This window comes from Artibeus jamaicensis, unplaced genomic scaffold, assembly GCF_021234435.1.
Source record: "Artibeus jamaicensis isolate MK-2021 breed Jamaican fruit bat unplaced genomic scaffold, CSHL_Jam_final scaffold_660, whole genome shotgun sequence".
In the NCBI taxonomy this organism is placed as follows: domain Eukaryota; kingdom Metazoa; phylum Chordata; class Mammalia; order Chiroptera; family Phyllostomidae; genus Artibeus; species Artibeus jamaicensis.
Genome location: NW_026522052.1, coordinates 10,505,937 through 10,528,264, shown reverse-complemented (window position 1 = coordinate 10,528,264; position 22,328 = coordinate 10,505,937). Strand labels below are relative to the sequence as shown.

General features: G+C 52.1%; 1 protein-coding gene across 6 annotated transcripts in view; it reads left to right on the top strand.

The window, feature by feature from the left end:
• The window catches only part of PKNOX2 (PBX/knotted 1 homeobox 2), a 296,595-nt gene that overhangs the window by 90,850 nt on the left and 183,417 nt on the right, over positions 1-22,328 (top strand). The gene's annotated exons all lie outside the window — the stretch shown is intronic.

Sequence of the window (22,328 nt, the reverse complement as noted above, 5' to 3'; positions counted from 1 at the left end):
AAAGTCACATGCCCACAGCACAGAAATGACCCAAGCTGGTCTGGAGAGGAAAGGTGCACCCAAAGCTCTGGGCTGCAAGGTGAGGTCAGAGCCACCTTTGTTGTGAATAAACAAAGGGGCCAAGAACCCTCTCTTGAGGCCCTGACAGAAATCTTGAAGGCAGAGAGCATGCCTCATGCACCCTCACATCCTGCCCCCTGCCTTCTCTGCCCCGCCCTCACCCCCACTTGGTCTCGGCTCATGTTCTGGGCAGTTCTCTTCTTAATCTAGCAGCAGAAGGACCGATTAGCTCCCGCTCAGAATCAGGGTGGTTCAGGGTGAGGCAAGGTGGTAGAGGTGGTGAGGGCTGGGGGATTGGACCTGACCCTGAACAGGCTTTCCCTCTGGAGGCAGGAGAATGAAGATACACGACAGAGGTTCTGCCAAAGCCTGGCTGGAGAACAGAGGGCCGGTTTCTTGCACAGAGAGAGACCCCACAGAGGCGACCTTTCCTTCTGAGTTTGTGCCTTTGATCTGGGCATCAGGAAGCTCTGTCCCATGGACCCTGTGGTACTTCCTGGTCACTTACTGGCAGTCCCGAACTCTGCTTCCTCTCCAGCCTCAGTGGCTGGAATTCTAGGAATCTGCCCTCCTCACTTCGGGAGGTCCTCTAGTCCTGGTGGTGGCAGTCCTTTAGGGAAGGAACCCACGCAGTTCTTGTTCTAAGACCAAAGTCTGCATTCAGGGTACAGGAAGGCCACGACGCCTCCCAGCTTCCTGCATTGCCCTTGTGCCAGCATGACCTCTGACCTGTGTGTCCCAAGTCAGGCACAGGCGCAGAGTTGGGGGACCCACAGCCACAGGCACACACATAGATGGGGCCACCTGCAGGTGGGACTCGTGGGGGATGGGCTCTTCAGTGCAGGGACCTCAGGGTGCAGTCTCTAGCTGTGGTGTTCTCCTGCTAAGGGTGACTCACTGTCCAGTTTGCCTGGGACAAAGGGGTTTCCTGGGACACAGGGCCTTCAGTGCAGAAAGTCTCAGAGAAACTGGGACGAGGTGGTTACTCTGTCTTCCTTCCACTTCCGAAATTGTACTGAGGTCAGGACCTCTGGGGTGTGCCTGGTACAGCCTGCTTCTCCTCTGGGGCGGCACACCGACACACAGGCAAAGGACTAGACCCTTCATCACTGGGTAAGGGAGAGGCCTGGGGTTGGTTCCCCTTTGTCACTTCCTTGCTGAGCAAGTTTGGGTGACTTACTTTCAATTTCTGAGCCCTGGTTTCATTATCTGGGGTAAGGGATGATAAAACCCATCTCACAGGCTGGGAGGCCCACACGAGGCCATGTTAGTAGGTCAGGGGCACAGCGTGGTGCTGGTGATGCTGGGCAAGAGACAGTCGATCTCCCTGGCTCCCCCTCCCCCTTCTTCCTGGCACTGGAGTGAGAGCCGTGCTACAGGTGGAGGGGGTGAGGCCGATGGTGAGCAGGAACAGTTCGCTCTGTGTCGACGTGACACACTTGGAAATCAACGAGATGTGCTGCTCTCATTTGCCATCTTCTTCCTTGGATTAAACAAGGCTTTCTCAGTCTGCAGTGTTCCCTGACTGAGGGGAAGCGCCTTTTTTATTTATTTGTCCATCCTTCCATCCATCCTTCCATCCGCCCTTCCATCCAACAGAAACACAGCACTGTGCATCAGGTACTGCTCTGTGTGCTGGGATCGACTGTCAGCACAGATTTCCTGCCCTCATGAAGCTTACATCCTGGCAGGGGAGACACGTGATCAACATCTAGGTCATTTAATGCAAAGCAGTAATGACTACTCAGAAGGAAAAATGAAGCAGGTTAAGAGGGTAGAGAGTGGGAGGGGTGGTGGGCAACATGCTACTGGGGTGGTTAGGGAAGGCTTCTCTGAGGGGTGACATCTGAGCTGAGGCCTGCAAGAATGCAGCCAGGATCTTGGGGCCTGTTGTCTCCTGGTCCTGGAGCTCCCAGCTCAGCCCAGCTGCCCCAGGGTGGAGTCAGCTGCCCGGAGACAGGCAGGCCCTGGGCTGAGCTGCGCAGTGGGTGGGAGTGCAGCTGTGTCCATCAGCTGTCTTTCTAGAGCGCTGCCTGCTTTGCTGGTCTGAGCTTTCGGGGTGAGGGAGGACCTGAGGCTGGAAAATTAGTATTGAGGGTCAGGTTGCATACGAAAATCATGTAAACAGGCTGCCTTGCTCCACTTGCGGACACTCGACATTTGGGGACAAGTCATAGTACGTTCGGTTTCCTTTGCAGCTCTCTGTCTTTGGCATTGCCTTTGCCTTTAAGAAAAAAAAAATACAGCCCTGTTTGGATCGCATGATAAATGATTTATGAACATTATTCTTCTCCCTTAGTGCTACCTGTAGGAGCTCTGGCCCTCACAATCCTTTTCATGTTGATTAAGTACATTTGAAAGCAAAAGGAGACCGTCTGAAATTGTTTCACAGTGCAGAGGAACAGCTTCCCTGCGCGGGGGAGGCACTCCTCATCTTGCCTTTGAAAGAGCTCCTTTGCAGCCAGCCAGGCAGCACTCTAGTCCAGAAACAGGTGTCCAGCCTTGGGTATGCCAGAGGGGTCAGGCGGATGGTGTTCTTTCTGGAGCTGGTAGTTACGGATTTGAGATCTGGGATCAGGGGCCGCGTGTCCTCCAGAAGTTGTCCTTGTAGGCCAGGCCTGATGGCACCTGGCTGGGCACTGGCCAGGTGGCCCTGGTCAGGAGGATAAGGCCTGTCAGAGCTCCGTGTTGTCAGGGAACCTCACTGCATTCGGAGAAGCAGGAACATCACAGCCAACTTTATGTATGTTGACCCCAGTCAAGTGGAAGGTGTGTCCGGTAAGGAAACTCAATCCATGGATTCCACCATAAGCTGAAGGTCTTCTTGGCTCAGTTAGGGCCGGCCCCATGGCTTCCCCTGGTTCCTCCCCCATCCCTGTTCATTGCCCTGTGATGGGGACCTTGGGCACATACTCTTTAGGTAGGCGCATAGTTAAGGGTCTAGCCTCAGAACTCACTTTGACCGGCCTAAGTTAACCTGAAAGTAGAGTTAAATAGATTCCGCTTCTACTACATGGTCAGCGTCTTGCACCCCAATCTGGCCCAGGGCTCCTTCCCACAGGTGTCCATGTCACAGATGAAGTATGACAGTTTTCCCTGACCCCTTGGTCTGCCACAGAAATTGTGTGAAATTGTCCTTTCTTCCAAGCCCCCTCGCCTCACAGATGTTCCTCTGAGTTGCAGTCAGCTTCTGGTCTTCCCAGTTTAGGCTCTGAGGGCTTGTTTAGAATCCTCCGTCTTCTGAAAAGCTGCCCTTGGTGTATGAGCCCCACGCCTCTTCCCATTGGCCCTCCTGGGGCGGATTTCTTTTGTCACGTCTGCACTGGACGCTGACCAGACTGGCCGAATCTCACCTTTGCTTACTACTGAGTGACTTCGCAGAAGTCCCTTCACATCTCTGACTCTCTATGTCCCCGCTTCTTAAATGGGAATAAGACCATTTGGGGAACAAATGAGACTCCAGTTTTGAAACATACTTTGTAATTGTGTTCATTGTCTGCTCATGATGAAACAGCACTTACAAAGGTAGACATTTAAAGTTCTAATGTTGGCCTTACACAGGGCGGGTGGGGATGAGAGGTGGGCCAGGGGAGAAGGCCCCACCTGTCTGTGTGGACACCTGAGGAGAAGTCCTGAATGTGCTGACCAGACGTCAGTCCCCTGTCTGTCCCTCACACCAGCCTCCAGGGGTTGAGCTCCATCTGAGCAGGTGGTGGGAGTGAGGCCCACAGAGGTAAGTAAGCTGCCTCAGATTGCAAAGTCAGCAAGCTGCGGAGCCGAGGGTCAAAGCCAGTTCTGCCGGACGCTAACGTCCCTGCCCGTGAGGACAGCTGGGCCCCTGCCACCTCTGATCCTATCCCTTCTTAAGTTGTCTGTAATTCTGCCTTTAGCAACTTACCCCTCTGTTTACTCCTCTGGTGTTCCTTGCCCCCTGCCACTCCCTTTCTCTCCCTCTCCCCTTGATGCACACCACCGGCAAGCATTGCTTCCGAAGGACAGATTTCTGTTGTTGGCCCCTCTCCTCCGCACTCAGAGACAGCCAAGTGAAATCTCTAAATCGTGTATTTGGGAAGGCAGCTGATCCTGAAGGGGTTGTCTACCTAAGACAAATTTTGTCCCCTTCTGAGTTTGGTCTAGGCCAGCCCTGCCTCTGCAAGTTGAGCCCTGCCTTGGGGACAGCCGAGGAAATCAGCACCTGCTGTCTAAGCCCCTAGTGAACTGCCCACAGGGCCTCCACCCGAGGGACCCGGGGATGCAGTGAGGAGTCCTTGTCCCCTTGCCGACTGAGAGATGTGTGCATGCTCTGCCCCCTCCCCAACTCTCTCCCATCTCTCCCCCCACCCTTGACTTGGAGGGGGGAAGCTTCTGTCCCCTTTGAGAGCCTCCTCTCTCTCCAGAGTTTCTCAAAGGGCCTTCTGAGTTAGGAGAGTGGGGGAGCCTGCGGACCTGGGGAGAGGGTAAAGGCATGAGCCCCACCGAGGGCACGAAGGGTGCGTGGCCGCGCACCTGGTGGCTGCTGAGTGCCAGCTCTGCCAAAGCGAAATCTGGGGTGGGGGGCCTCCGCAAAGGAAATCGAATCTCCATGAAAACAAGCTTCGGCTGCAAGCTTTCCCCTCTCATTCTGGCAGCTCTGCTCAGTCCTGGGAGGGGAGGGCTGCGGCTGCGTCTTCCGGAGCAGTTGGGAGGCTCTCAGACTGTTCAAATATCAGCTTGCTAGTGAAGGGCTGCTTTCCTCCCACCAGGAAGATGGGGCTCTGGGCATCACCACAGGAGTGATTGGTTTTCTAATCAAGGCTTGCACGAGGAACAGGATGGCTGGGGGCAAGCGCTCTGGACCGTGAGCAGGATCTTGGCAGGCATGGAGCTCTGGGAGGCACAGTTCCGTGACTCGGTCTCCCTCCAGGTCTTGCTGTTAAAAATGGACAGAACTTGCCCAGGGTCTTTCAGCTTGGTACGCAGGGCCTGCACTAGGGTGTGAGCTGCTTTTTTGCACAACCCTGTAATTCAGGAAAACCAGAGGGCAGAGGTAGATGGTGCTGGGACGGGCCAAGGGGGGCTGGATGACTGCTGGTCCTCCTCCCCAGGCCTGGCGGCCACCCGGCACACTCAGTCTTTGGCATCTGCGCCTGGGTTTCCGAAGGAGTTGGGAAGCGGTTAAAGAAGGGCCTTTCCGGTCAGCCTTTGCTACTAGATTACATTGGTCCACTGTGTTGCCTGCCTGTAGGTGGACTGGGCACCCGAGGTCCTCATATGTTTTGGAGAGTAGAGAGAATGAGGCTTTCCCCAGCTGCTGAGAGGGTTTTATGTTAAGTAAGAACAAGGATACATTTTTTGTTCCTGGTGTCCAGGGAAAGGGTAAGAATCTGTGTTGAGTCCCAACCCCACAATGTTGTCTGCTGCCCTGCTCGGGAGAGACCCTGGGTGGCACTGCTGTGTGGCCAAGCCCAGAGGACTGTGGGGCGGACACAGAGTCACACATGCACGCACACACAGGCATACATACATAAGCAAACACAGAGAATAATACAGTCACACATATGGAGTCATACACAGCCACACACATACACATAGACCACACGGGCACACACAGTCACACACACAGAGTCTCACACGGGCACACACGAGCGTGCCAGTGATATGAGGGCAGTCTTTTCTAAGAGTGTCTCTCTTCACTCTCCACTTCCCCCTTTCTCTCACTCCCGGATCTCCTTCTTTCCTCTCCCCTTCCTGGGCACCTCTTCCCACTTTACCAGCAAGAATGAAAATTCTGTATTTGTGGGTTGGAGGCAAGAAAAGACAGTAGAAAGATCTCTGGTGTGAGAGCCAGACAGGGCTGGGCTGAGATGCGAATTCTCCTGTTTAACTGGGCTCGTGACTCGGACACACCATGGCAACTGGGTCTGTGACGTGGACACACGGGCAGGCTGTTTAACTTCTCTGAGCCTCACCATCCTTCTCCATGGAGCTGGACAGAAATGCAACGGGCAGAGTTGCTCTGACACACGTTCGAGGTGACAAGTGCGTGCCATATGCCCCGGGCTGGCCTGTGGGCGGGGTTCAGTGGATGCTGGCTGTCTCCTCTCTCTAGTTGCTCCCATAGATACTTTTCTGCTCTTCGGCCCCCACATTGGTGTCTGAGCCCAGTGAATGGAGTGCTTGGGGTCTGCTGGACATGGACTTGCTCATTTACCTCGGGGCTGGCTTCCGCCCTCTGGGGGAAGTAGCATGTCATTTACCCAGCGCTGTCTGTGAGACATTATACTCAGTGCACCCTCACAGCAGCCTGCTCATCCCTTTTGGCCAAATGAGGCAGCTGAAGCCCAGAGGATGAAGAAATTTCCCTGAGTCCACACAGCTGGTGAGGCGGCCAGGGAGCCAGCTCCAGACCCCGACTCTCTGTTGAAGTAGGTGATTGGCTCAGCATCGGGGATACTGGCCTGAGGCAAATGGCCCTGATCAGTCTGGTGATTTAATAGCTCATCTGCTTCTCAGAGCAGGCACGTTAGGATGGACCTTTCTTCTGGGTTCTCTATAAAGAGACATGGACTCGGGTAGGCGGGCGCTGGCTCTGAGGACCTGGGCTTGGTAGGGGGGTCTTCTTGGGCATCTGTGGGGGCACATGAGATGAGGCCCGGGCTCCATTCTGGTTTGCAGACACTGGCTGAGCACCTCCCCTGGGCTCAGCCCTGACTCAGGTGCCTGGCACGCAGAAACGGGTAAGGTGTTGCCCCTGCCTTCACAGAGCATGCACAGAAGTGAGCAGGGTGGGGACTCAGGCCTGTAGGGAGATGTGGAGACGGTGAGGCTAGAACACCCACAGAGGAAGGTGAGGGATGCTGCCTGTAGGTGTTAGGTGGGGACAGGGCCCAGTCTGAAACTAGCTTAGAGGAGGTGATGGTGGAGCAAATGGCTGGGAATTAGGGTGGAGGGAGAGGGCCCTCAAGAGCAGAGTGGGGACAGGGTGAGCCACAGTGTGGAGGTGTAAAGCAGCAAAGCTAGAAAGAGGGGACAGGCTGCGGGCTGAGACCTTGGGCTGTATGTTGCGGGTGATGGGGAGCTGTGACCAGTATCAACACAGGGGAGGGTCACTGTCAGGCTACATTCTACAGCGCTGTCCTCAACAGTGGTGGAGGGCCATTGGAAAAGATTAGACTTTTGCCAGGAGGACATTCTAGGTGTGTATTAGTCAGAATTCCTTTGGCTGAAAGTGCAGACACCCAAACCCAAGTGTCTTGAACAGGAAGGAAGTTATTTCCTTGTACGTTACGAAGTTCAGAACCAGGACCATCTAGGGCTGGACGAATTTGGTGGCCCAGAGACATTGACGAGCACCCAGGTTCTTTCTCTGCCATCCCCCAGGTATCATCTCTGCTCACAGACCGGCTGTCCTTCTGGATCCTACAGTGCTGGCCTCAGTCCCAGGCATGGTCTCAGAGTCCAGGCTAGCCCTTAAAAAGCCATGAAATGTGTCAGCTGTAAAACCGTGGCAGTGCCAGAGGCAGTGACAAATGGCCTGGGAGAACTCCCATAAAAATTTTAAGAAGCACCTGCAATGTACTTGAAGTTAAGTCAAGAGACAAATGAGAAACTGGAAAAAAATCGCAACTCACCTCACAGGGTTGTTCTACCTAACATACAAAGTGTTTCTAAAGATCAACAACAAAATACAACCCAATAGAAAAAAATGGGCAGAGAATTCAACCAGACTATTTGTTCATGGATAAGAAAACACAAACAACTCTTATCTTAACATGTGAATGGCTGTTCAGTCTTACACCGAGTAAGAGAAATGCAGATAAAAACTCCTGAGACAGTACTAATCACTCATGTCGGAGACGGCAGCATTCATGGAATTTGTTAGCACACTGTATTTGCAGGCAGCAATTTGGCAATATTCATCAAAGTTATAAATTATTTGCCTTTTGACTTAGCAATTACATAATGGGGAGTTGATCTTAAGATATACTTGCAAGATGTGTAAAATGATATGTGTTAAGTTTCTTATTTGCAACATGATTTATAATAGCAAACAACTGGAGAGAACCCAGATGTCCCGATAATGGAATAGTTTGCATTGAAAGAGAGGAGTGGGGAAGCTCTCTCTGCGCTGAGATGGAAAGATCTCTGGAAATATGTTAGTGGGAAAAGGAAAAAAGTCCACCAAGGTTCAGAACGTGTGCCTAGAAAATGGAAAACAAGAATGTGTATTGTGTTTACTTGGACGAATGGGAGATAGGAATGAGAGGGAGAGATTTCAGTGTACACTTGCATACCCTTTTTGACTGTTGAACCATGTGACATATTTTAAAAAATAAGACCAAACCAGAAACATTGTGGCAATCTCATAAAACATCTGGGAAGAGCTGCTGATTTTCATGCCTAGGCTCTGAATTATGGAGATGACAAGGGATAGATCTGAGAAATGTTCTAGAGGTGAATGGTCTTGGTCGCCTGTGGGAGTGAGGCACAGGCAGAACCGAAGGTGGTTCGCAGGCATGGGGGACGCAGTAGGGAAGCCTGCTGGGGAAGCGAGGGGGCCTGGAGGGGCATTTCAGGTGGTGAGGCCGGTCTCCGAAGTTCTCCGGTCACTCAGTTCCTGGGAGCCGACCTGGCCTTCTTTCTCCATTCGTCCATGGACTTCCACTCTGTTGGTGACGTTCCCTCCCACCAGACAGCCAGCACAGCCCCTTGGGTGTGAATCCCGAGGCAGAGGTGGGTCTGCCGGTGGTCCGGGCAGCAGCCTGAGCGTGGAATCTCCCAGGGAGCAGAGCACCCAGGTGCCTGACACCCAGGGACAGGGAGGAGGCCCGGTACTCGAGCAGAACAGCAGAAGCCTCACTGTGCCCACTGGTGAGCACGGTGTCTCAGACACCGTGTCTGAGCGTGTCTCAGAGAAAGGGCAGGTCTTTGTGTTCCACTTCTCATCTCCTTTCTGGTCTCTCTGGCTCACCACCAGCTGCTGGTGAGGACCCAGAGGCCATGAGTCGGGTACATGTGTTCTCTCAGGACTGATATGGCCCCATGGCATGGCACCGAGGGCTGTGGAAGAGGTGGACAGGAAGGGGACCCAGAGGAGAGGACCTCTCGGCAAGACGAATGTGCATTATGTGACATTGATGTGAGAAGCGCGGGATGTGTTTGGGATACATCCGCCCAGCTCTGGACCCCACTCTGGCCCATTTGCAGAGATGGGGGTGGGAAGGCAATGCACTTGCAGCTAATAGCAGCTGTGCAGGTCAGCGTTGGAGGCGTTATGAGCTGGTATGTGCGGTGTGGCCACACTCTTGGATTCACTTGTAGCTGGAAAGGATTTGGAGGCAAGTAATAAATCATTTAGTGCCCTGAGTTTAAGTAACTTATTATTATGGGCTGCATATCTTTATTACGCTTTACTGAGCAACATTGGCAAATTTCCTTCAAACGTCAGACAATCCATATGCCATTTGTTTCAGAAGATTTTTTAATGCATATATAAATCATTAACCTGAATTCTTTAGGACAGAATGCCAGAGTCCCAACCTCTCCCCCACCATCTCTTATGAGTCTCTCAAAGACCTTGTGTCCCCAAAATGATGACAGTGCCAGGCCTGCTGTCCCAGGGCTTGGGGGGAGGATGAAGAGCCACTGGCTGTCTCCTTGGCTTGGGCATCTGGGCAGAGACCTACTGGGGTTGTGAAGAAAATGCACGTGTTTTTGAATGATTGGCTGGAGAGAGGCAATTGACCCAAGTCCTTCCTTCCAAGGATTTGGTGAAAATAAATCAGGCTTGTAGGTGGGCAGGTCCTTATACAAACCCGAATCTTGTAGACCAGGGAGCTGGGAGCCTCTCAGATGCTGGTGGGCCCAAACTGTTCTTTTCATCGCCAGGAGGCCACGTCCACAGGGGTACCCACTTTCTCCAGGGTGAACTGGAGAATCTTTGCCACCTTCCTTCAGGCTTGATGTGGTGCTGTCCTTCTGTTTGTCTTGGGGGACCATGTAAGATTTTGATAGGATGACACTGTAGTTGATGCCTGGTTTACAACAGCCCCTCCCTATAAAGATTCTCATGTGAGTAGCTAGGGACTGGGTCTAAGGACAACCTGGCTGGTTGCCCCTCTCCCCTCACGTGCCTTTTCTAACATCTGTACAACATGTTTCCATTGAACACCTGCTGTGAACAGGTGTTCCTGGTGTGTATGTGCATGCATCTATGTGTCGTGTGCACACACACATACGCACATGTGTGTGCCTGCATGTGTGCATGTGCTGCATCAAAAGATGCACCTGCCTCATCTTGCTTTATGCATCGCCGCCCTGCCCAGCATCCGTAAGAGTTGTGAGAGCATCCTGGTGAGTGAGTGACCAAGCTGACCAGGAAGGAACATAGGCAGCTTCTGAACAAGCTCAGGACCACCTGCAGGAAGGACCCTGCCGCCTGGAAGCATCAAGAAGGACACTCCCTTGGGACTTTCAAGACAGCTAAAGACAGTTACTTCTTAAAGTGCTCCATGGATGTTTAAACAGTGGACATGCTGCCCGTCTCCCGAAGTGACCAATCCACAACCTTACGTGATACTTTCTCCTTGGCCTGCTCTCCATGACCTCAGCGTGCCTTCTGGGGAAGCCTCAGCCCCCTCCTCTCTTATTGCTTCTCATCAGCTGAGGCCTGAGGTACCAGACACTGTGCCTGTTAGAAGCGTGTGTAAAGTCAGAGTAAAGAAGCTGTAAGTAAGAACCTTGGAGTTTTCCTTGTGAGAAGGTTCACAAGCATTAGGGCAAAGATTTTGTGACTTATACTTTGCTTGGAGATATTGAAAAACATTTCTTCTCAGTATATGTTTAGACAAGGTTGGATGTATGGGTTCACTGCCTAGCTGAATCATGCACTGGTAAAGAAGGCATTGTTTAAAAATATTTATTTCTTTATCTTTAGAGAGAGGGGAGGGGAAGGAGAAAGAGTGGGAGAGAAACATCAATGTGTGGTTGTCTCTCATGTGTCCCCTACTGAGGACCTGGCCTGTAACCCAGGCATGTGCCCTGACTGGGAATTGAACCAGCGACCCTTTGCTTCACAGGCCCATGCTCAATCCACTGAGCTATACCAGCCAGGGCTAGAAGGCATTTTTGTCCTGAAAATTGCAGCCTGTCTCCTGGGAGGCGGGGGTGAAGTAGTGAGCTTGGTCAAGGCATTTTGTCTACCAGTTTCCGTTCAAGAGCCGCTTCGGAGGGAAGGTGTCTGTCTGATCAGGTCATTTTAAGCCAAAAGGAGGCAATTTCGGCATGAGAAGGGCCCCTCAGAGAGTGGATTCTGTGCCTCTGTCTTGAGAAAGCACCTAGGGCAGCCCTGACTTCCCTGGTCTTCCCTCCCCTCAGCCCCGGAGGGAGCTCACTCTTCCTGCCATCGGAAGTAGAGGTGTGATAGGGCCGAGGGGCCTCCCCATCCTCTCTGCACACGCGGAGAAGCCCCTCTGCCAGCGCTTTGGCTGGCAGGTGCCAGGTGGAGACAGTCAGCTGCTCAGGAGAGAGATTGTTCTGGGCGGTTACTGCTAGCAAGGGATGCTGTTTTTATCTACCTGCCATCAGAGTGATCTGTCCTCTGCTGGGGGCCTCTCAGAGGAGCGATGAGCAGGTGTGGCAGACGGCAGTGCAGCCAGGTGACTCCGGCTGGCGAGGGACACGGCCAGCTCTGTGCTGGAGGCTGCGCACGTGCACCGAATTCAGGAAACCTCCCTGCCCTCCCCTGTTTACGGAGAAACGGGGCCTCCTTCCAGAGAGGCACAGTTTTCCTACTCCGTTTGTTCTCAGATTGGTGTTATACCCGGGAGCCAAATTAGTGGCTCAGAACAATTGGAAACAAATGCTCTTTCAGTGTCCCACTGTGTTCTGGGATCCAGGTGGGGACACCAGCGGAGGTGGCCTTCTCCACTAAGCTGCCCCTCGCAGAGAGCCAGGGTCCCAGCCATTCAGCCCAGCTGGAGTCCCCCGGCTCAGCTCACGCTGTACGCATCTGCCTCACCTTCGTTAAACAAGCTGGAGCCTGTTAAGTTATTTATGAAACAGTATTCAGGACCAGGCCCCGGAGGCAAGTTGGGAATGATGAGTGGGAAGTGCTGTTCGAAGAGCCACGCTCCATGGGGCCCGGAGTTGGCCCACTGGTGAGGGGGTGCTGGCCCTGTGGGGGCGGAGTGCGTGGGGGCTCCCTCTGAGGTCACCATGGTGGCAGCCTTCTCTGAGATGTGGGTGGCTGTTGGCATGGATGTCAGTGAACATTTCCACTACCTCCCCGCACTGGTCAGGGGAAGTGGCTGACCCCTGCCTCAGCCCTATCTGGATGTGCCTGCCTGAAGTGGGGGGTCCCTCCTCTGCTAGATCCCCACATACCTTCTAGATGACACTGAGCCCCTGCATCCCCTGGTGTCTGTCTCTCCTATGTAGGCTGCTTGAGGGCAGGGAGCTGGATTCTCCAGCCCAGTAAAGGGCTGTTTAAGATGGTTTACACTTAAAACACATCTGGCGAAGAAGGCACTGCTGGCCTGCCTTCTGTCCCTCTCAACCCATTTCTGCAGATGTGAAAGGAGGAGGCAACACAGATGATCTCTAAGGTTCTGTGCCTGGTTCTGACCCACTAGCTCCCCATCGACTCTGAGCTGGCTCCTCCAGTGGGCCCTGCCCATCGTGGCTGAAGTCTCCTGGTGACTCCTGGCTTGGTCATTATGAGGGGTTTCAGTCTGGGTCTTGTGCTGTGGTGGCCAGATACCATCCCCTGCCTGTGCTTCCCCCCTTGACATGTCTTCCTTCTGTCACTTTTCGGAGTCAAACAGTTGGAAATTTCCTCCCAACTCAAGCCCCGTGCAAAATGAGGACTGCTTGGCACACAGCGATGCATCCGTTCTGCCCTGGGCCGCACCTCCTGGGGAGGCTGCACTTCTCGTTCTCTCCCGGATCCCTCTCCGCAAGGCTGAATGAAAGGTCCCTTCCCCTCAGCCTCGGTGGCTGACAGCCCACATGGCCTGGGTGCTGCCGCCTCAGTTCAGGAGGGGGTAGGGCCATGTCTGCCCTCACCTGTGCCCACCTCTGTGCCCGCCGCAGACCCGTGCCTGCTTTCTGTGGAACAGCAACTAAGAAATGGTTTTAACTTTTCAAAGTGTATCATCACTTCAGTTCACTTTAGAAATGTGCCTGTGTTGTGGTCAAGGCAGGATAAATATCTTGATTTATTTGAGGCCCAAATATTTATTGGTATCTCGACCAAGATTTCTTGGCATTTCAAAACTTTCTAGCTGAACCCGAGCTTAGTGAATCTCTTCTTCACTGATTCTTAACCCCTCTGGGGATTTGGACAGCTTTGAAGTCTCAGGAAAATTTGTAAATCGACAGAAAAATACATACAGCAATGCCGTTTGGGATAAAAATTTCAAGGGTTTGTGGACCCCTACAACCTTGAGATTCCTCTTGCTCCAATTCAGCCACTTGATTCAGTTGACAAGGAAATTGAGGCCCAGAGAGTTAGGGTGACACGCGTCACGTTGGAGGGCAGGGAGGACCAGGGCCGGCTCCTGGGCTGGTTCCCAGCCCTTTGCAGCACCCCACCCTGCTCATGGCGCTTCAGCTCAGGGGCCTCCTAGATTCCTGCTCATCATTCCATTGCTGTGGCTGCCTTCCTTGACTGCCTTTCATTTCAGACTAGAGAGGGGCCCAGCTCTCTGCCAACAGCCTTTTATCTCCCACTGGTTAAACACATTGTTTTTGCATTTCTTTTCTACCCTAAGTCGTGTCTTATTTGCCCAGCATCAACCCTCTGGAGCCATCTTGGCTCAGGTGGTGTCAGGTGGTGCCCGGTGGGCAGACTGGCTCAGGTGCCCAGCCCCTGTCTTCCTGGCGACGTCGCCCTGCCCACCGTGGTCTCCCCATCGTGGCTCAGAGAATGGGGCCCCTGCTCCCTCTGCCTGGGTCCCCACAGCCTCTCCTTGCTTTCTCCTGCCCCTTTTCCACTCTTTAACATCCCAGGCTATTTTTTTTTAGTAGAAATTGGAAGAAGTTAGTGGTGGAATACACACTCACACGGGTGGGGAAAAGCAGGTTTACAGTTGTGAGCATGTGAAACAGTTTATTCTTGTATTATTATTTATTCATTACTGTGTTATTGATTTGTATCAAAACTATAAACCTCCTTTTGCCCACTCTTGTGTGCATATATATATTTATTTATACTTATACATATATAAATGTATACTTATACACATTGCTTTATTCTTTCAAATATATCTTTTCAAACACACAGATATTCTTTCAAATATATAATACATAGATATTATTATATGTAATGTGATACACTTATATATTATAAATATTATATGTCACTATAGAAATTAAATCATATAAATTATATGAATATATAAATAAAAATTTTGGTAAACTACACATAAAATTCACCCTGTTAGCCATTTTTCAATGTATAATTCAGTGGCATTAGGTGCATTCACAGTGCTACTGTCACCACCCTGCACTTACAGAGTGCTTTTTATTTGGGAGACTCTGTGTCTACTAAGTCATCACCCCCCGCCCCCCACACTCCCATCCCGGCTTCCTTGGCCCCTGGCACCCTCCATGCTGCTTTCTGTCCCTGTACAGCCGACCACTCTAGCTACCTCCGGGAGTAGAGTCAGGTGGCATTTGTCCTACTCTGCCTAGATTATTTCATCTGGGTGGGATAGTGTCCTTCAGGCTCATGCGTGTTGCAGCACGTGTCAGAATTTGCTTCCTTTTAAAGGCTGATAGCATTCCACTGCGTGTGCATGTCACCCGTGCGCTTATCCATTCGTCTTCGCTGGACCCTGGGGGCGGCTCTTACTGATGTCTTCAAATCTCTGCTTTCAGTTGTTCTGAGTACATGCTCAGAAGTGGAGGGGTGTTTTTAAGGTGTCTTTATTATTCTCTGCTTTCACTCAAGTCTATTTTTATTTTATCCTTAAACTAACTTTTTTTTTTTTAGCAGCTGCTGATCTCACCGGGGCTGTGAGACCATAAAGGGCACTTTCTCAGAGCAAAAGGAGCTGTGGAGCCTCTTTTCTGTCCCCTCTCTCGCCATGTCCTCCTCCCTTTCAGGTCACTTCTGCCCCCTTCTCACACTGTGCTTTTCTCTGAGGGCTCGGCCCCTCTCGACATTCTATGTGGCGTGTCTGTGCTGTGACATGCACACGTACATCGCCTGCGTGTGGAGCCTGATTTCTCCACTGCAATGTGAGCTCCGTAAAAGCAGAGACTGTTCTGTTTTCTTCGTTGTTATACCTCTGATGTCAGGCACAGTGCCTGGTGCATCTGCCTAAGACGTAATTATTAACTTATTATTCACTGAATAATAAATGGCATACATGGATGATTGAAGGAATGAACGAATGAATGAGCAAGGTGCTGTTCCTACCTGCAAGAAGCTTACAATCCGGTGGGGGGGTAGCACACTAAAACTACAATACAAGGCAAACTTGGGGGCCCCGAGAGCGCCTAATGAAGTGGGAGAGTGCCCAAGAGGTCGGACCCGGGAAGCGTGCGTGTGTGCCGGGCAGGGCACCCCTCAGCACCAGTGAAGAGGCCTGCGTGCTGGGTCGCCGAAGTCCTGTCAGCCCCCCCACAACACCGTGCTGTGATAGTTTTGTCACCGACTTCCAGGTGAGGACACCGAGATGTGGAGAGACTGAGGAATTTGCCCAAAACTACACAGGTGGGGTGTAAGGCGGCTCTGAAGTCAGGCCCGGCTGCCTCTCAAGTCCAGCCTCTTTTTCTTTTTTATCATTTTTTTAAAATTAAGTTTCTTTTAAGAAATTACAAAGTGGCAGTGCTCACTGTACCCAGAAACAAGGCAGAGAAGTGCTAAATATGGTGAGCCTTTGTCCCTTGGTCCCCGCTCCCCCTCAGCACCCAGGGAACACTCCAGGTGGTCCCTTCCACCTTCTCTGTGCTCACACACACACGCAAAGGGCAAACTTGTTCTGGATTCTTCTGCTTCCACCAAACGGAATCACACTGCATGCCACAGTCTGCTCCATACTTTTCCTACCTTGAGCACTGCGGCCAGCTTGCGTGTCGAAGGCACATATCCAACTTGTTCTGTTTCCCGGATGGTTACACCGTGAGCTCTCTGGCCATCCACCAGTGGGTGCGACATCCAGACGGCTTTGCACATCCAGACGGCTTTGCACATGTGTGCCCATGATTGTCATGGACCCTGTCACACTCCCTTTCCCAGACAGAGTAGCAGTCCGGTGTTACATTTGTCATCACCGCATTTCTGGGCCCCAAACTGCCCCTTGTTCTTCCCTTTTCACTTTTCTGCAGAGCCCAGTGACCTTGGGCCCGTCCTGGCCTCTTTGGCCCTGGCTCAGATCTCTCCAGGGAGGCTGGAGAGATACCTCCTTCTCTCACTGTGTGGCCACAGGTGGACCCTGGACATTGCTCTTTCCTCTTCCTTGGCCAATGAGGGGGGGGCGCATTAGGGTACCTGGTTACAGTTCTAACTCTGGTTGGCCTGGGGCAGAGGAAAAGCAAGGCTCCACCTAGCTTTTCTGTGGACCGGCATCTTCATTCATAAAAGGAAGGAGGTTGGGTTGGATGATCTGTGAAGCACTCCCTCTCCTGCTGGCCCTCCTGGGTTTGAGACACTCCAGAGCCAGCTCCCAGGCAGAGCTCTGAAGTCTGTCTGCTTTGGGGGAGGGTACTGCAGAGGACATAGGAGACACTCGGCCCACCTCCCTAAGAAGGCCTCCCTGCCACCTCGACTGCTGGTTCTGCACAGAAATGAAGTGTGAGGTGGGGAACCTGCAGCCAGACTGACCAAGTCAGACCCAGGGCAGAACCCAGCTCAGCCGAGTGCTGGCTTTGCGGCCTGGGGCAGCTTGCCTCACCTGTGTGCACCGTGATTTCCAAATCCATTAAATGGGCAAGATGAAATGGCCTCAGTGCTCCAGAACAGCGCTGTCTGGACAGTGTTCCATATTGGAGGAAGTGGTCTCTGGGCCTCCAGCACAACCACCACTGGCCACACGTGGCTGCCAAGGGCTTGAAATGTGGCCGGTGACGACAAAGACTGAATTTTAGGTTTCACTTGATTTTAATTAACAAGGACTTGAATTTGTAACGCCACATGTGGCTGGTGGCTACCTCATTGGACTGGGCAGCTGTGAGGATGAGAACAGGACATGTCCCTGCAACACACAGAATGTGCTCAGCTGGCCCCGTGTTTGGCACATAGTAAGCACTCAGTAAGTGCTTGCTGTTATTGGCTATGAAGAGACTTTCTTCCCAGCCCACCACCCTGATGGCTCTCACCGACCCCTCCCACTGGCTGTCCCAGAGTCACCTGGGGGAGGGCGGGAGCGGGGAGGCATCGCTGTGGTGCGTGTGTCAGTAATGAGTCTTGCACTAAATGTTTCTGGTCTGCTACTTTCCCTGGAGGGTCATGCGAGCCAGAGTGGTATGTGGCCTGCTTTGCAAGTGATTAACATGGTGTAAGCAATCTACATAGAGAGAAAAACCCTCCGCTGGTATTCCATTATTCTATTAGAGTTTCAGAGCTGGGATTAAGTGGACATGATTTCTTCCTATGGGCCATTAATTTTGTTTTATTGCTGGTCTGATGGCCATTACCCTTTTTTGCCAATGCATTCCCCCATTAGGTTTGTACAATTAACAAAATATGTGCTGTTAGGGCTTTGATAGGAATAGTGGGATGGAAATAAAGGGGGGGTGCAACGCCACTGAGTTGGGGGTGGGTGGGAAGAGGCTGGACTCTGGGGGTGGAGTCTCAGGAAGAAAGGGGGTGGGGTCTCTTTAGCACCTGCCTCGGAGCCCTTGGCCTTCCTGGAGACTAGCCCTGCGGCCTGGAGTGGAGGAGTTGCCCGTGAGAGAGGGAAGGACCCCGGTGGGCCTGCTGGTGGTGCTGGCCTTTCTCTGGACCTGCTCCTTCAGCCCTTCAGCCTGCCTCTGGGAACAGAATAAGCCACCACATGTGGTCACCTTGAACCTGAGACTCCTCAGCAGGCAGCTTGCATCAGCCTCCAGAAGCTGGGGCCTGTGACAGGAGAGACTTCCTGGTGACACTGGCTCCTCTCTGGGTCAAACAGGAGGAGTTGTGTCTGATTGAAAGGGGGCAGTGTCAGTGGGTACCACGTGGAGATGCAGGACTAGTCTTGCTAGGTCATCTGGGTCCTTAGGAAAATTTAGAATTCTGTATTTTCAAATGTGAGCTTTTCCACTTTTTAGATGTTGGCAGAATTTACAAAAACCCCGACCAGGGGAGAGTTAGCCTAGGGGCTGCCGGCTGACCACCTCTGCCAGGCCATGAGGGGTCATCAGGGGGTTCTGAGGACGAGTGGACATGATCAAATGTGTGTTTCAGAAAGAGCCTGGGCTGGGGAGAGGTGGTGAATGGGCAAAATGGGAAGAACCTAGAGGCCGGAAGACCAACTGGGGCTCAGGAGGAGAAAAAGCATGAGGCAGCTCAGTGACCTGGGCGGGAGGAGGAGCAGTGACCTTCCTGGTGGACAATAAGCAAGTCTTGGTGTGCTCACACCTCAGAGGATGTCCGCAGGGCCAGGCAAGGTGCCCTGTGAGCAGACCCTCCCCCCACCCCGTGGGGGCCCTGCTGCCCTGGGAGCCCTCACGTCTCTGTGCACAGGAGTCTCCCCTTCTCACTCCCATCTCTGTTAGCAGGTCACGGTGTCTCCAGTTCCTTCTCCCATGCAGGAAACTTATTAGCATTAGCCCCTCAGGGCCAACAGTCCTTGTGGGGTCTTCTGCACACACCTGTACTTATAGGTACAGGCCCAAAGTTAAGTCCTGGGACTGGGCCGGGCCTGGAGAATGTGACTGAGAGACTTTTCCTGGTGTTTCTGCAACTGCATGACTGGTGCTGCCTATGGCCCAGGGGACCAAGGATGGGTGTGGGATTAGTATTGATTCTTACCAGGCTCCAAGGAGGCCCGTGCAGTGCTGGGTGGGTTGCTGCCCCAGAGCCAAGTGTTAGGTGCCAGGTAGTAGTTAATGACTGAGCCAGGGCACGAGCCCGTGTCTGCAGTGCCTGGGTCTACTGCTCTCCGTGTTAGACCCATGGCTCACCTCTCTCCACCCTTCCAGCTCACCTGGTTGAGCCAGGCTCGTGGGCCCTCCCTCTGCTGTCCCTCGGCACGTGCTGCCCGCCATAGGGAGTTTTCTTCTGTTGCTCTCCCCACCTCTTTCCCAAGCAAATATGAGCACTCAACGACTCTCTCCACATTTACCATCTCACAAACTTCCTCATATTTATAACATGAGTGGTCAAACTCATTTATGGTTCCATTTAATTTTCATGGTGAATAAAATGAGCCTTAGCCGAAATTCTGGCTGCATTGCTGCACGGATGCTGGTCTGAAGGCCTTCCTCATGATCACGGGCCTGCCAGGACCACAAACTGCCGGCTTCGGAATGGCCTAAAATACCCTGCACACAGATGCTTCCCCAGTGGGATCCGTGGGTCGGCGCCAGTCAGGGAAGACTTTCTACTGGCTCGTGATCACCAGTGCAAAGCAAGAACAATGTGGAGAGGTTGCGTGTGCACTCGTGTGCATATGTGTGTGTGGGAGAAAAGCAGACACGTATTGTAAATGCTTTTCGTGGAGCTCTGTTCAACCCAGAGAACGGTTCTTTTTCCTCTCCTCACCTTTGAGGGGTTGAATTAATGAAACAGTGGTGAAAGAGAATACAATTAATATTCCATCAATATACAAGTTTGTCCACTCTCTCAGTCTGTGAATGTTTTTCCACATTGGACTGATGGGAAGACCACGTCTGGAGAACGCACCCTGCAGCAGGATTCTCTTTGGAGTGTGTGTGGTGGGGCTCACTATCTTTGGAGGAAGCCTAACTCAGTTTCGGCTGGTTGTCATTGCTAGAAAATGCTTTCTTATCTGGAGCTGAAGATCGGCTTCCTCTAACATCTATTAGCTAGTCCTAACCCTACAGTCCAGAGCAAGGCAGTTTCTCTTTCATAGTTTCTTCAAACGTTTGGGGGACCCTCAGGTGGCTGAAGGGTCACTGCCTTAGCTAGGATCTCTAGAACCAGTGAACAACACTAGTGAGGGATGAAGGAAGACACATCTCTGGTTTCTTCTTTCGTACCTTCTACAGCACAGCTGCCTGATGATGAAAGTAACGACAACGGTAGCTAACGTTCCATGAGCACCTATTTTGTGTGAGGTACTGTGAGCACGCGACAGCGGATGGAAGCTTCGGTCCTCACAACCTATCTCTGTGGTAGAGCCCTCACCAGCCCCACCTTACAGAGGAAAAACTGGGGCTCAGAGAGGTTAAGAAACTTGCCCGCGGTCATCCTGCCAGTCAGGCTGAGCCGTGCAGTCTGACCCCAGAGCTCACGCTGTGTCTGCGGAACTTAAACTGGTACTCCCACTCCCAGGTGTCTTTGCTCACACTCTTCCTACTCATCGCTGTAAAGTTAGTAAAATGTGATGCCAGACTTACACGATAGACCCAAAGTGAGGGGCCATTCACCCCTGGGTTGGACACCATATGGTTACAAACTCACGGATGATCACGGTTTGTGGGTTTGGCCACAACACCACACCCTGGGCTCATCCTGAGCTTGTGTTTAACTCAACCTACTTTTTTTTTTTAAACCAAGACACCCTATTCTGTGCTTTTGCAATTGATTCTTGAATGCAAGAGTAGGATTGGTGTGTATATGCCTGTTAATTTTTTCTACAATTCTGTAAAAAAGTAGAAATGGATTTTCATGTGAACATAAAGTGACTGGATGGTTTAGAGTGATGGGTTGGTAGGCATTTCTACTTTATTTTCCAAATTATTTTATTTATGGCTGTCATGATGTTATTGTGCGAGAAGCAAAAAGTGATGGAGGAAAAATGGACTTTCTAGTTTGGGCCCATCCTTTCAGCATGTTAAAAGCTTTCTAACCCTCTGGAATCTATCTTTCCGGCAAAGCTTTGCAGCGCGTGCAAACAGCAAGCCTGCCGTATCTTCTTCTGAGATACTGCTGTCTCAGCAGACGGTCCCAGAGGCTGGGACAATGCCCCACCCCAGTCAGTTCAGCCTGGAGACTTCGTGTGCTGCGTTCCCGCGTGCCCAGCAGCACTGGGCCAGCACCTTAGGAGGACACAGGCTGGAGCCTGTTGCTGCCAGGGCCTGGTTCTGAGATGCTGGTAGTGGATTCTGGCTGGAATAAACAAAATCCATCCTTAAACACTTCCACTGACTTTTTCTGAGGACCTGACGCATGCTGGGTACTCTGCTAACTGCACAGCCACATAAGGTGCGGTCTTTGTCCTCAGAGACTTGCCATCCAGTGATCTGGTCTTATCTCTGAGGTCACACAGATGGTACCAGACAGCCCCAGAGCAAGTGCCTTGTCCTGGTGGACATGACCATGAACAAGAAGGACATTTTCTTTCCATGGGCACATCACACTACAGTCCGTGCCTGAGTCTTCTACCTGAAATTCCACCTCTTCCAAGAAGCCTCTGGGTCTCAATTAGAAGGACAATACTAAAGGTGGGGTTGGGGTGGGACCTCTCTTCTTCCTGTCATTTCCTTGTTGAAAAACCTTCAGTGGTGACTTTGGATGGTGACAGAGTTGCTCGATTTGTGGTAATCACTTGGTAAGGCATGTAGATGTCGAATCACTATGTTGCACACCTGAAACGAATATAGTATTCTGTATCAACTAGAGTTAAAAATCAAACACTTCCACGGCTCCACGAGCTCACAGCCCAGCTCGGCCTCCCTGTCTGACCCTTGCAGCCCCGATGCTCTGGCCAGTCTGGCTTGCTCAGCGTCAGTTCCTGCCCAGTCTCTCTTAGGCTGACAGGCATCTGCATTGTCCCCAAGGCTCTGTGCACTTTCTCTCCTTCCTGGGACTGTTCCCCTCTCCCTCTGTTCCATCAGCCACATCTCACCCGTCCAGCCCTCCAAGACCCCAGCCAGGCTTTACCGCCCCTGAAAGCTGCCTTGAGTGCTCAGCCCTCGCTTCTCTGCAGAGGGAGAATTATAGTTGCAGTTCAGCACGGCTTTATAGATAGTCATGTCTGATGCCGTTTTGTGTGGTTAATCTTATCCCCCCAGTGACGTGGCAGCACTTTTATAACAGGATCTGTGGACCTCATTCCTGTGGCCCCTCGTGAGTGTAAATCACAGTGTGGACACCCGACAATACTACGTGCTGCGTCCTCCTCACTCTTGTCCTCCCTTTTGCCGCTTTATCCCAGAAAGAGGGTCAAAGACAG